The 14,084-nt window shown below is 41.6% G+C and overlaps 1 protein-coding gene across 1 annotated transcript in view; it reads right to left on the reverse strand.

Moving 5' to 3' along the window:
- Nucleotides 1-14,084, reverse strand: part of FAM135B (family with sequence similarity 135 member B) — a 380,275-nt gene that overhangs the window by 125,222 nt on the left and 240,969 nt on the right. The window lies entirely within an intron of this gene.

The following is a 14,084-nucleotide window of genomic DNA, read 5'->3' on the forward strand; positions in this document are numbered from 1 at the left end:
GGATTCAGAAAATAATTAGATAAGCTCATGGAGGACAGGTGCACCAATGGCTATTAGCCAAGATGGTCAAGATGCAACCCCATGCTCTGGGTGCCCCCAGCTGCCAGAAGCTGGAAATAGATGACAGGAGATGGATCACTTTATAATTGCCTTGTTCTGCTCATTCCCTCTGGAACAACTGGCACTGCCCACTGTCAGAAGGCAGGATACTGGGCTAGAGGGACTGATGGCCTGACACAGTATGGCTGTTCTTATGTTCGATGCTCATGTGGGGCTCCCATTGGCCGGGCAGATTACAAGCATCTCCTATTTAAGAGGGTTTAACCTGCATGATTTTTAAAACTACACTGCCATTACCCATGTATTACACTTGTATGCCCTTTGTTTTCACCTGCTGTAAATGTTTTTCCACTTATCCCATTCCCATGTTTTTAGAAGGTCTATGGAGTTCAATACCAAGTAGCTGCCTTTTGTCAGTTCATTTAAAACGGATTATTGTTCACTGACATGTTGAAAGGTTTGTCATGACAAGATGATTATAGGAAGATCAGCATGTTGAGAAAATCCTAATTTGCTGCTAATTCACCGGCCTGGCAAATTAGGAAATTAGATTTCACAAAACGTGTGAGCCTGCTAGAGGCCCAGAACTCACAGGTACTCCCAGGATGAGGTGCTGGATTTGATTTTTAGCCATTTTAATCAGACTGGCAATTATGACAAGGGTGACAGCAAATTTCCATGGGTATGGCTGGTGAAAAAAGGGTACTTTTAAGATGCAAGGTAAAGTCCATGAAACACAGGAGACTGAATTCCATTTTCAAAAGCACCTGAGTGACTTAAGCATTTTTGAAAATTGTATCTGCACATTGACAGAACGAACAGTATTCATAGATTCCAAGGCCAGAAGGGACCATTGTGATCTTCTCGTCTGACCTCCGGTATAACACAGCCTATAGAACTTCCGCTAAATAATTCCTAGAGCAGATCTGATTTATTACTCTCACCGTTAAAAATTTACACCTTATTTCCAGTCTGAATTTGTCTTGCTCCAACTTCCAGCCATTGGATTGCGTTATACACTTCTCTGCTAAATTAAAAAGCCCATAATTAAATATTTGTTCCCTACGTAGATACTTATAGACTGTAATCAAGACACCACTAAAACCTTCCCTTTGTTAAGCAAAATAAGATTGAGTTCCTTGAGTCTACCACTGTAAGGGATGTTCCTAATCTTTTAATCATTCTCGTGGCTCTTCCCTGAACTTTCTCCAATTTATCAACATCCTTCTTGAATTGTGAGCACCAGAATGGGACACAGTCTTTCAGCAGTGGTCACACCAGTGCCAAATATAGAGGCAAAATAACCTTCCTCCTCCTACTCGAGATTCTCATTTACGTATCCCAGGATCACATTGTTTATTCCTACATGAATATAGGAACCTTTAGCCATATTAAAACACATATTGGTTGCATGCACCTAGTTGATCAAGAAACTGCTTTTTATCAGTGACTTGTCCCCCTTCATTATTTACAACTCCCCCAATTTTTGTGCCCATCTGCAAACTTTATCAGTATGATTTTATGTTTTCTTGAAGGTCACTGACAAAAATGTTACACAGAGTAGGGCTAAGAAACTATCCCAAGGGAGCCTCTCCAGAAACACTCCTGTTTGATGATGATTCGCCATTTACAGCTGCATTTTGAGATCTAACAGTTAGCCAGTTTTAATCCATTTATCATATGCTATGTTTATATTGTTCTAGTTTTTTAATCAAAATATTGTGTGGTACTAAATCAAATACCTTATAGTGTAGTAGTGGATTTTACGTTTCTGTTTTATATAATTTAGAATGAAGGACAAAGAATAATAATGTAACATGTATTAAATATATTGGTGTATAATTTGATCACATCCTGCCAGCCACTCTTTTTGAATAGCAGAAAGGAATGGCCTAATGGGCCACTGGTAGAGATACATCAGCCAGAATCTGTACCTGAGCTGATTTCAAGGCAGTAACAGTCAGCACTTTGTTGTAGGTTTAGCATTTTAAAATAAGTAAAAGAACGCAATGATTGTTTTTTTCTTGCATAGCAATTTGATGTTCCTGTTCAAATGTTCTGTGTAAACCAACCCTGTTTTGTGTGTGAATGAGGAATGTGTGTGTTAGAAGAGAAGAGTGAAGGTCATCACCGAACGAGATGTTCTAGGGACAAACCGAGGACAGATGCAAGAGTGCCAGAAGATTACAACAGGGCCCTATTGAAATGTCAGAGGAGGGCAGATTGATGACTCTAAAACATGAGACAGGCACTTATCAATCGGAACAAAGATAGCTGTGATCAAAAACAGCACGGGGTAACTCCCTGAGAGACTTCATGAAAGAATGAGAAGGACAGTTTAAGAAAACAAGCACTTGTCAAACAACAGTTGATTACCGCATGATGGTGCAAAACTCATTGGTCCCAATGAAGGAAAATCACTATATAAACAGGATGCCTTGCCATGAAACTTTAGGTTCATCCTGCCAAGAATTCCCCAGAGCATTGTATCATGACCGACAGAACCTGGCTCCTACATACCTGTAATCAACCTAGCTGGCCACTAGATTGGACTGTGTGTGTGTGTGTGAGATTGAATGCATATGCTAATTGTTGTATTTCCAATAAATGTGGTGTATTGCCTTTTCCCCTGAAGAAGATCCTGTGTGCTTCTTATAAGCATAACAACAGAACTCTAAGTATACTACATCAACACTATTACCTTCATCAACCAAACTTGTAATCTCATTGAAAAAAGGAGATTCAAAGTTTGTTTGTCAGGATCTATTTTCTTTAAACCCACACTGAATATCATTAACTATATTACCCTCCTTTAGTTCTTTATTAATCAAGCCACTTCATGGTCTTTTCCAGGATCTATGTCAGACTCCCAGGCCTATAATTACCCAAGTCTTCCCTGCTTAACTTTTTTTTTTTTAAAAATCAGCACATTAGCTTTCATCCAGTCTTCTGGAACTTTTGCAGTGTGCCAAGTTTTATTGAAAATCAACATTAATGGTCCAACAAGCTCCATAGACAGTTCTTTTAAAACTCTTGGATGAAAGTTATCTAGACCTGATGATTTTAAAATGTCTAACTTTCATAGCTGCTGTTTTACATTCTCCTGGTATACTGGTGGAATGGAAAGAGTGTTATCAGATATGATGACTACAACATCTGTTTTTCCCCAAACGCAGAAGTATTTATTGAACACTTCTGCCTTTTCTGCAATATTACTGATAATTCCACCATTTCCATTTAGTAATGAACCATTGTCAGGATTCTTTTTGCTCCTCATTTTTTTTAAAAAAACCTCCTTATTGTCCTTAACTCTGCTGACCACAACTTTCCTCGTGTCCCTTTGCTTCCCTTATCAATTTTTGAGGATTCTTAATTTTTTATTTATATTCATTACAATTAACTTTCCTTTTCTTCCATTTGTTATACATTATTTGATCATTATTACTGATTACTTATATAACAGTAACCCCGAGAGGCTCCAATTATGATTGCAGCTCCATTGAACTAATTGTGATTTTGTTTCTGATCCCTAATTGGATGACTTGAACTTTTATTAAGAGGAGGAAAATCAAAGAGATGTCAAGACAGCTATACAACTTATTCTTCCGCAAACACATCTACCTGTAAGTATTCACACAACTTCTAACACCCTGAAAACAAAAACAAGACACAAGTTTGGGGGAAATGGATGAAAAGGAGTGCAGATACAGCTGAACTGATTCAAGCTTTTTATTTCAATGTTTCACAATACTATTTTGCAATATTTAGCCAGCTCTAATCAGCAAAAACCCAAAACCAGCACCTTGTTCTCTTTTAGTTTCTAACTCAGCAAAGCATGTCAGCACACAGTCTTAACTTAAAGAAGGTGCCTAATTCCCATTGGCCCCAGATCCTGAAAAGTGCTTAGGCATCTAACTTCCATTGATTTCAATGGGTGCATCTGACTTTGATGCCACTTAATCTTGTGCTGAAGTGCTTTGCTGACTTTAAATGCCTCCAGTGTCGGCCATGAAACCCACAGATCACTGTTATCTTCTACTGACTAAGCTGGCATCCCCCTGGGGCTATTCTGACCCATGAGAGACCAATAACGCATGCAGCTGCACCTGCACCCAACTTCACTGTTATCTCTCAGCCCATTATTTTGTTTCACCTGTTGGGTCTTGTCATAGATTGTGAGCTCCCTTGTACAGCATCTAGAACAATGAGCCCCCACTTGATGCCTCAAGGCATTACTGTATTATTATATGTAACAAGAACAGAAGCACTAATTCCTATACACTGCATAACTGTTATTGGCACGGTGGCTTTTGGCTAGGATGCAGCACTTGATGTCATGTGAAGATCTATTTCCACAAAACAAGAGCAAGTGGGAGGAAAAACAGGGATTCTCTCCTTTTATTTCTCAGCCACAGTGCTACTATCTGGGACACCAGCCAGTGGCAAAGAGTTTACATCTAGGTGATGGATCTCCTCATCCATTCTGGTGTTGGCATCTGTGCTGCTGCTGGAAAGGCACTCGGCTCAAAAGCTGTTAAGAACTGACTAGGTCTCTGTTCAAGAATTCTCTTACTGTCAGTCTGTGGGAATTATCGTGGGGTTCTTTAGGGATGTGGGGATAGTTTTCAACAAAGTACCACTGGAGAAAATACTTAGGAGAAAGAAAAAATGTACCGTGGTGCACTACATCTACATGCAGTGATTAGCCATTTTGATTGGCACTGACTGAGACTAAAAAAGTTTCTCCCTCCCATAGCTCATTTCAGCTAAGTGTAGAAAGCAGAAACACTTGTCCCTACCCACCTCCTTTAAGATGCGTGAGGAACCAACACTGAATTTTTAAGATAGGTAAAGATTTAAGTATATGCAAAAATGCATTTGATGAAGTGCCCAGTTATAGAGTGGAACTACTGTGAAGCTCACAACCAAGCCACCTGGAAAATTGATCAACGAGTAAACACCTATTATTTCTCTTTCAACCACTCTTATAGTTGCCCCTGAGCTTGTTTTATCTGACCACAGGTTACAAGCACCATTGACTTGATGCAGAGAGTTTAACAGGGAGTAGTTTTTTTCTGATTAATGTAATAGACTTAATCAATCCCCACATCCAGAACCCCCAAAATGTGGATCGTTGCATCCACAACATTTTAAAACATTTTTTAAATGAGCAAAATTGATGGTACTTGAGACTTTTTATCCACTGAGCAGGAACAGGCTGCTGCAGTACAAACCTCATCAGTGGTCTTCAGAACGAAGTTCAGATACTAGAGTGATGAGATCTATCTAGGTATCTGTAGCTGTGGAAGGGTAATTCATTCTCCATGCTGATTAAGTCTTTGGTCTCCCTATTGACCCTGTCAATGCAATGAGCTTACATAAGGTATCTAAATTTTGGCTATCAAACTTAGAGACCCCTTGTGCATATCTGGCCCTGGGTGACTTGTCCATGGTCACGCAGCAAGTTAGATGGAAAGCTGGGAACAAAACTAGAGAGTCTCGACTCCTTCATTACATAGCTTTTCAAAAAGCAATGAAGCTTCTGTTAAAAAACAAAGAGCAACAACAAAAAAACACAGACATGAACAAAGTGGGACTTTATGCGCAAACTCTTTCAAATTTCAGGGCGAAAGGTACTATTTCTCCTTTTGCACCCCATACAACCCTCCGCCCAAATTTGGCAGCATGACACATCAATTCCACAAAGCCATGACTTCAAAAGTGTTCTCAGATGGTGACCTCTCTAAAACATCCCTCATGACTAAAGGGGTGAAACAAGGCAACATGCTGGCACCAGTCTTCTTTGATGCCATTCTGAATTATGGATCTGACAATCTTCAAACAGGCATCTACATAAAGTACAGTACTGATGGAAAACATTTCAACCTCCAAAGGCTTACTGCAAAGACCCAGTTTGACTCACCATCCGCCTGGAAAAAACTGAAGCTGTCTTCCAAACAGCTCCATCAACTACTATCACTGAGCCAAACGTCAGCACTGATGGTACAAAACTAAAGAACTTTAATCTCTTTACATATCTTGGCAGTACTATCTCAAGTGATGGTTCTCTGGCTTAGGGTAGGAGGGATAGCTCAGTGGTTTGAACTTTAGCCTCCTAAACCCAGAGTTATGAGTTCAATCCTTGAGGGGGCCATTTAGGGATCTGGGACAAAAATCTGTCTGGGGATTGGTCCTGCTTTGAGCAGAGGGTGAGACTAGATGACTTCCTGAGGTCCCTTCCAACCCTGATAGTCTATGATTAAATAAGTACTATCACACAGAATATGAAAAGCAAACCAGCCTTTTGGAAGAGGTCACCATAGGATACTCAACCAGCATATTATCAAACTGTCAAAAAACTGATGATATACAATGCAGTGGTGATACACTGCCTTTTATACAAGCAAACATGGACAGTTTAATGCAGAGACATCAAGCAACTTGAAAAAATTCATGAGCTAACTTCACTCTATTCTGAAGGTCCACTAGTAAGACAAAGTGCCATACATAAACATCACTGAAAGAGCAAAAGCAACCAGCATGGAAGCACTGATTATCAAAGCTCAGCTTAGATGGACAGCTCATGTTATCAGAATGGATGATGGCAGTCTCCCCCAAAAAAGTCCTCTATGGTGAACTGAAACTGGAAAACAAACAGTCAGCAGAAATACATCAAAGATGCTCTTAAGCAGAATTTCTAATCATGTGACAAATACTGATAATTTCAAAGACACGGTCGAGGAGAAACCTGAATAGAGAGCAACTATAAAGGTTGTAAAAACTTTAAAACAGGGCCAAGCATCATGCCAACTCTTCAGTTGGAGCCTATACATTCCTGTTTGTGATCTTGCTCTTCGCAGATCCTACTGTGTAGCCACAAGAGAACATACAAGATGCTGTGATGTCATTGTCAGACTCGATGGACATCCATACTCAGGGTAGGAGGTAGAGGTCAATTATCAATCAACAAATTTGAACAAATCCCTAAGGATTTGGTTAAGAATCAAAACCGGAAGTGGTCTCTTTTCTGGTTCTGATTTTCACATATTTGAAATCTCATAGGAATAGCTAGTTTCAAGGTATTTCCACCATCAGGAACAAAATAAAATGGGACAAGTTTTCAAGATTTTTTTTTTGCCATCATCTTTGAACCATAGTCCCCCAACTGGCCTCAGTCTCAAACTCTGAACCTAACCCAGATAATAACACTGCTTCCCTCTGCCCACATCATGTCTACAAGAAACAACTAATGAAAGACATTGAAGTAACCACTAAAAAATATTTCCCCTATTGCATGGCTGTTAGATAAGCAGGATCATAATACTTGTAGGAAACCATTTATAGTTCTGGGTACATATTAACTAGCAGGTTTTGTTTTACTGTAAATGGCAGACAATGAACAGCAATCATCCCAAAAGGTCTCCAGACTCTGATGATTAAACATACTTTTCAACACCCAAAAAAGCAGAGCATTAGAATGGTGTATTATCTCTTACAGTTGCAGAAGCACAAATGGAATGTATCAGAGGGGTAGCCGTGTTAGTCTGGATCTGTAAAAGCAGCAGAGAATCCTGTGGCACCTTATAGACTAACAGACGTTTTGGAGCGTGAGCTTTCGTGGGTGAATACCCACTTCTTCAGACGCAGACCTGCGTCTGAAGAAGTGGGTATTCACCCACGAAAGCTCACGCTCCAAAACGTCTGTTAGTCTATAAGGTGCCACAGGATTCTCTGCTGCTTTTACAAATGGAATGGACATTTGTTAGATTCCCTGTCATTGCTAATTAAGATTCAAATTAGCAACATCAAAAGGTGTCTGTTCTGTTAATATCAACCATTGAGGACGTATTTTAAATGCCTTCCTTTTCATATTAAAAATGTATCTGAAGTGTTGTACTGACATTAAGGAGAGAGCTAGGGGCCCAAAAATACAGAACAATTCCAATCTAAAATGAACATTCAGGGCTAAAACTCTGCTCTACATTACACTCATGAAACTCCTTTTCCACAAATGAGTCAGCTTCTGATCGATATTACACACGTGTAATTCTAGATAGATGCCACAGAAGCCAACAGATATACTCCTGAATTGTACCAGCATAGCCAAGATCAAAATCATATCCCGAGCTTGAAAACAGCCATTTTTCTTATAATACACTATAGGATCTATTGCAAAAAGGAAAAATGTTATGAAATCTAGCAGAAAGATTCTTCAGGTCTCTGGAGGTCTCAGGTCTCAATTTCCTCTTTGGTAGCATTAAGTTTTCTTTATGCAGCAGGGGATATATGAACCCTCAAGCCCTTAACTCGTTTCAAAGGGAGAAAGGGAAAACATGCAAAATATCTGCCCTTTAAAAGGAAACAGCTGGGCTGTAGTCCTTCTTTTGCAAAGCTAATGCCTGCTTTCTTGCTTTGTGATATATTTTCTTTCTAGGTCAGCAGGTACCAGAGGCCACAGCCAGCCAAGAATAAATGCTCAGAAAAAGAAAGGATGAAAAGCAGCAGGAAACACCAAGTTTAACAGGTGCAGAAGAAAACAGAATTTTCAGCACAAAATGGTTCAAATGAAGCTGGAGCATAACTTCAGCAGCGTCTGACTCTGCAGACTGCTCGAGATGATAGCTCAAAGGGTATCACTGCCCCATTTATCTCCATGGGGCATTGACCCTGAAACCTGACCCCAACACTACCTCCAGACTCTGTGTGGAGAGGTACACGCTGTCCCATCCTGCCTCTGCTGGGGTGGTGTCAGAATCCCTCACTCTGGTAGGGGACCTAGCAGGGAACTGAAGGAGATGGTGCAGCCACCACCTTGATTGACACACCAGAGATTCCAGAGTTAAAAGCATGAGCTGCTACAGTGTAAGCTAAAGAGCCAGGTGCCTCTATCTTGGGCTGTAACGGATTCTCATCCTTCCTGGATTGGGCACAGAGGGGGACCTGTAACACCAGCTCACCAGCTGCAGAACTTCCAGATTTCCCAGGGAGCCAGCTTTCTTGAAGAGAAATCAGAAACCGTGAAACACCTCTGGCTGATTTATACGGGAGGTGCGGCAGCTCTGGAGAGTTACAGTACATTCCACTGGGAACATGACATTTCTGCTTTTGAAATTGTTTTTTGATGGAAAATTGGACTTTGTGAAGAAAGTGATTTTTTTCATGAAATATTTCTGCTTTTCACACCAAAAAAACAAACAATATTTCATCAAAAACCCAAACACCTAAAAAACATTTCCCCGCTTCCCTGCAAAAACCTGATTTTTTTTTATTTAAAATGGTGCCACTATGCCTCACAGGAGTTGTAGTTTGGGGTGCCTTATGTTCCTGTTCTCTTCTATAGGATGTGCTCTCTGGCTGGACTGCATCTCCAATGATGGATCACAGTCAAGGACTTCTATGACACACAGCCTTCCTCTCAGGAAGAGAAAAAGTGGTGCATCATGGGAGATGTAGTCTGAACAGAAAACCCAGCTCACGGTAGATATCGGGAGCGTAAGACACCAAAACTACAACTGCCTTAGGCATGGTGGAACCATTTTGTATTGAAATATTTCAGTTTTAGACAAAAATATTTTGGCTTTTGGTATTTTGACAAGAAGCCAATATTTCCCATTGAAACTACCTCCCTATTTTTTTACAGCTCTACATATAGGAAACTACCCCTCATATATAAAGTAATTTTGACATTTCAGGTGTACCTTGATCCATAGAATACCACTTGGGAAAAGTACGTTTTCTTTACAAGAAACCAACTGCCAGATGAGACCACTGAACTTTACATTACAGACCTTGGTAACTCCACGTCATACAAATTTAAATAGTTAAAAGATGGACTAATTAGTAGTCAAATTATCTGTAGTATAATTGATAAGATTAGAGTGAGTATAGTCTGTTATTAGTCACCCTGTATATCACACTTTGATTACAAAGCACAGTAAGCACATGTAAGACACAAAATTAGAGGCCATTTTTGAAAAGTTGAGTCTAAATGGCTATTAGCCAATGGATACAGTGTGTATGTGGCAAAGTCAGGAACAGAACCCCAAACTAATGATTCCTAATCCCAGTCCAGGGCTCAGGTTCAGCTGGTACACACCAATATGGTACACTGGCACATCCTTCAGAATGTTGCCTTATTCTCTAGGACCTAACCTGGCTATTGAGGTGTCCTTGAAAACGTGAACCAAGCATACATGCAGTGACGTCAGGCTGTGTGTGCAGAATCTGAACCAATACCTCTGAGTGGGCTTGGGAGAGTATTGCCACTTCTCTGAAATCCCACAGTATAGAAGAAGCCAAACCCAAGGAGGTTAGCTGTCATAAACAGATAGCTAAGGGTTAATGTCTCTTTCACCTGGAAAGGGTTAACAAACAACACCTGAGCAGAGGACCAATCAGGAAACAAGATCCTTTCAAATCCCGATGGAGGCAAGCCTTTGTTTGTGGTTTTTGGGCTTTGCTTTGTTCTCTCTGAGTCCTGGACGGGACTAGATGTGCAACCAGGTTTCTTGCCAATCTCCCTGCTACAGTCTCTCATATATATTCAGAATAGTGAGTATTGAGTAAAAAGGTGGTTATAGTCTTTTGATTATTTCTGCATTTGTATTTGGGCCCCAAGGAGACAGAACCAATCCCAAGAAGCCCAGTGAGCATATCTGATCGTATTTTGAACTTCTGCACAATGTATGGGAGCAGCTTCTCATGTGGGCAGAACTAATGTGGCGGGTGGAGCTTGAAAGTGCACTACCTTCTTGTTCCCCCCATCCCCAATCTGATCTCTGAGCTTTCTCTTGCATTACCTGTAAGTTAAACATACTACTCATTCAAAAGACTACATCTACACTTAGAGCTCGGGGGGTGCTCACGAAGACATACTCACGCAAGTTCTCCTCGAGCTAATGTGCTAAAAATAGCAGTGTAGCCATATTAGTACAGGCAGCAGTGAGTGGTGGCATGAGGACATACTCATGGGGTCTGGGTGGCAGCCCACCCCCGCGCGAACCCTCAAAGCCGAAACTCTTGACCCCGGAGTGTTTCAAAGCAACCCCCACAGCGGACGCAAATAAAAATAGAGAACAACTGGGTGCTACCTGATGTCTCCCCTCGACGTACCGCTACCTACTGGTGGTGCCTGCGCAGGTTTCTCCGGCGTTTAATCCATTCCAACCGGAGAGGTCGTTTCCAGGGAAGCGCTATCAGGACGGGATCGGGATCCGTGTCGGGTTCGGGCAGGAGGACACCTTTGCCTCCCAGGATTTCGGTCTTGTAAGGGCTTGGCTTGTCTGATTACACAAACGTGTTCGATCTCAGCTTGTGACTTACCCGACCAGGCCTACGGACCTCACCTCCACCAAAACATAGAGTTCAAAGGTCTTCCTCTTAGTGGGGCCGGTGTGAGAGGTCGTCGCGGTCTCCGTCCAGTAGCCCACCTGTGAGATCGAGTCACGGCACCAAATTGTTGGGAAAGAAGACCACTCTGTACTTTGATCAGACAGCCTGGCACCTTTATTGAGTATACACCTGTGCACAATGGTCAGCGTTTCCCATGCAAGGGATGGGCTGGCCTCCTGAGCATGCTTTCTCCAGATATAGCTACAAACCGCAAATTAGCATTTTCATTAATCATTGTGTTATATTTTTATGGTCTATATTTCATAAACAATAGGTAATTGCCTATTTGATACACAAACCCTATAACCTCTTAAAATGCAAGCATACTGTTGGCCAGTTTCCGATAGACAGTCCCCTGACAGTCAGGCGGCCTTGACTGTTCAGATACCCCTACTTGCGGTTTTTGTTTGGCAAGCTATGTGGGCCTATTTGGGGTCCTTGTGACCTGTGTCTAGTTCCCCAATTCCGGCCAGATGGCTTATATGCTGATAAATCGTCTTCTCTATCCTTATTAATATGTCGTTAGTACATGCATCTATTTTTATCAAATAGTGATTGAAGCAGGCTGTCTGCATTTAGTCGGGTTGTTAGGAAACTTCCATTAGGCCTCCTGTTAATGCTAGTAGTTGTTAGGAGTAATAAGAGACTAGGGGCCTTTTTCCCTGACAGTGGCGAACCCAGGCTGCCACTCGCCCCTGGCTGTGCTATCACGGCTACACTACTGTTTTGAGTGCACTAACTTGATGAGTGCTATCGTATATCTACTCAAGCAGAGAATCACACCCAGCTCTAATGGTAGCTGTAGTCTAGAACTACAATCGTCCCTCTAGTAGCTCAAAATTACTTGAGCTCTGAGAAGTGGTATGCTTGAAATAAAAGAATTGCAGAGAAGAAAGGTAATGACACCTTTTCCTGCATCAAAATATGGTATAACTGGATGCTTCCACCTAACTCCCAAGAAAATATTAAAAAACCTTGATAGCTTGGGTATATGATTTGGAAGAGAGTGAAGGGAATAATAGGACACCGTCTTGCTTTTAATCACTATGTGAATTAGTATTGTTATGGTAGGCTGGGAAATGAGGGAACTGTCAGTGGTGTTCTGAGGTCACTTGGAGGGAGCCGGGGAAATTGGACAGGTCCAGTCTGCTGCTACTGACATTTAATTACTCTCCACATTGAGAAATCAGAAGCTCAGAATGCAGAACATTAGGCATCTGTCACTAGCAGTGGTGTGTCGGCTTCCCACGGGTGGAACATTAGCAGAAAAAGCAGCGAGAGGGAGTGATAACTGAAACCAGTCTTCTTTTCAAATGAAGGCAGCAACTTTTACTTTTATTTTTAATAAGACAAAGAAAAAATTCAAGCCAATATAGTCACTGAGAACTTTTATAGTGATATTTTGGGGCCTTGCCGGAGAGTTAGCCATCAGTCTTTTCTATGGATTTTGGTGCATCCACATTTGTACAGAAAATAATTAAACAATATATGTGACTGTATAATAATGAATGCCACAAAATCTGGGGCTGATGTGTCAATTTAAGAGTGATCTACCTAGCACTCAATAGATGCCAGGAAGGGATAGCTGAGTTGTATCAGCTTCAGCTTTCAGAACACTTTCGGCTTCAGTGGGTGCTGAGCACCTCTGAAAATCTAACTAGTAGCATACCTGGAACTATAGGTTCAAATCCCATTATGGCTGACCAAGCTCCTCTTTCCCCCGAGTTCCAGGTAGTGCTAATGCTTGGGGGGCTTTCAGTTGTGATCGAGTTCCCATCTGCTCGGCATGGGGTTTAAATATTTCATACAATATTTTGCAAGTAGCAAAGAATTCGCCAAAATCTTCTTATCCTCCTCAGTCCCAAGTGGTGCTGCCCTGAAAGGATTTGTTTATGCTAGGGAACTACATTGAGATTAGCTGCCTTAGGGTGGACCTCGACCAGCTGCATCAAGCTAGATGTAGTCTACAGCAGTGAATCTCAACCAGGGGTACTCCAACCCATCTACATTTCTGCCTGTTTTTACAACAGGCTACATAAAAAGCACTAGCGAAGTCAGTACAAACTAAGCTTTCATACAGACGATGCCTTGTTTATACTACTCTATGTACTGTAGTCTGAAATGTAAGTACAATATTTATATTCCATTAATGGTCATGGGCAATATGCAGAAGCTAGCCCGCAAGGTACAGTAACGAATGGAGAATAGTCCCCTTGGATTAGTGTAAATAATCTAATGCAGAAGCAGTGTAGGAGCCCCGTCCTGTGGACGGACGCACTGCCAAGTGTAGTGCTTGCTACTACCCATTGATTTGTGTGGCAGTTTGCATCGTTAGGGGTTGAAGAAAAATGGAGTAAAAATGCAGAAAGGGTTTACTAGTTGGCTCTCTATTTTTCTTGTCGGATTTACAGGTCCAGTTCCTTAGCTGATGTAAAATGGTGGAGCTCTGTTAAGTCCAATTTACTCCAGATGAGGATCTGGCCCTGTGGTACGTCTCCCTGAGGTTGGAGCTGCCCCTCCCCCCACCACGGGGCTGCAGCTATGGCCAGGGGTCGGCCTCCAGGGCTGGAGCTGTGGCACAGCTGGAGCAGCAGCCATATGGCTCAAACTGTTAGTTCCTCGCCCCTCCCCCA

Source organism: Chelonoidis abingdonii, chromosome 2 (assembly GCF_003597395.2).
Source record: "Chelonoidis abingdonii isolate Lonesome George chromosome 2, CheloAbing_2.0, whole genome shotgun sequence".
NCBI lineage: Eukaryota > Metazoa > Chordata > Testudines > Testudinidae > Chelonoidis > Chelonoidis abingdonii.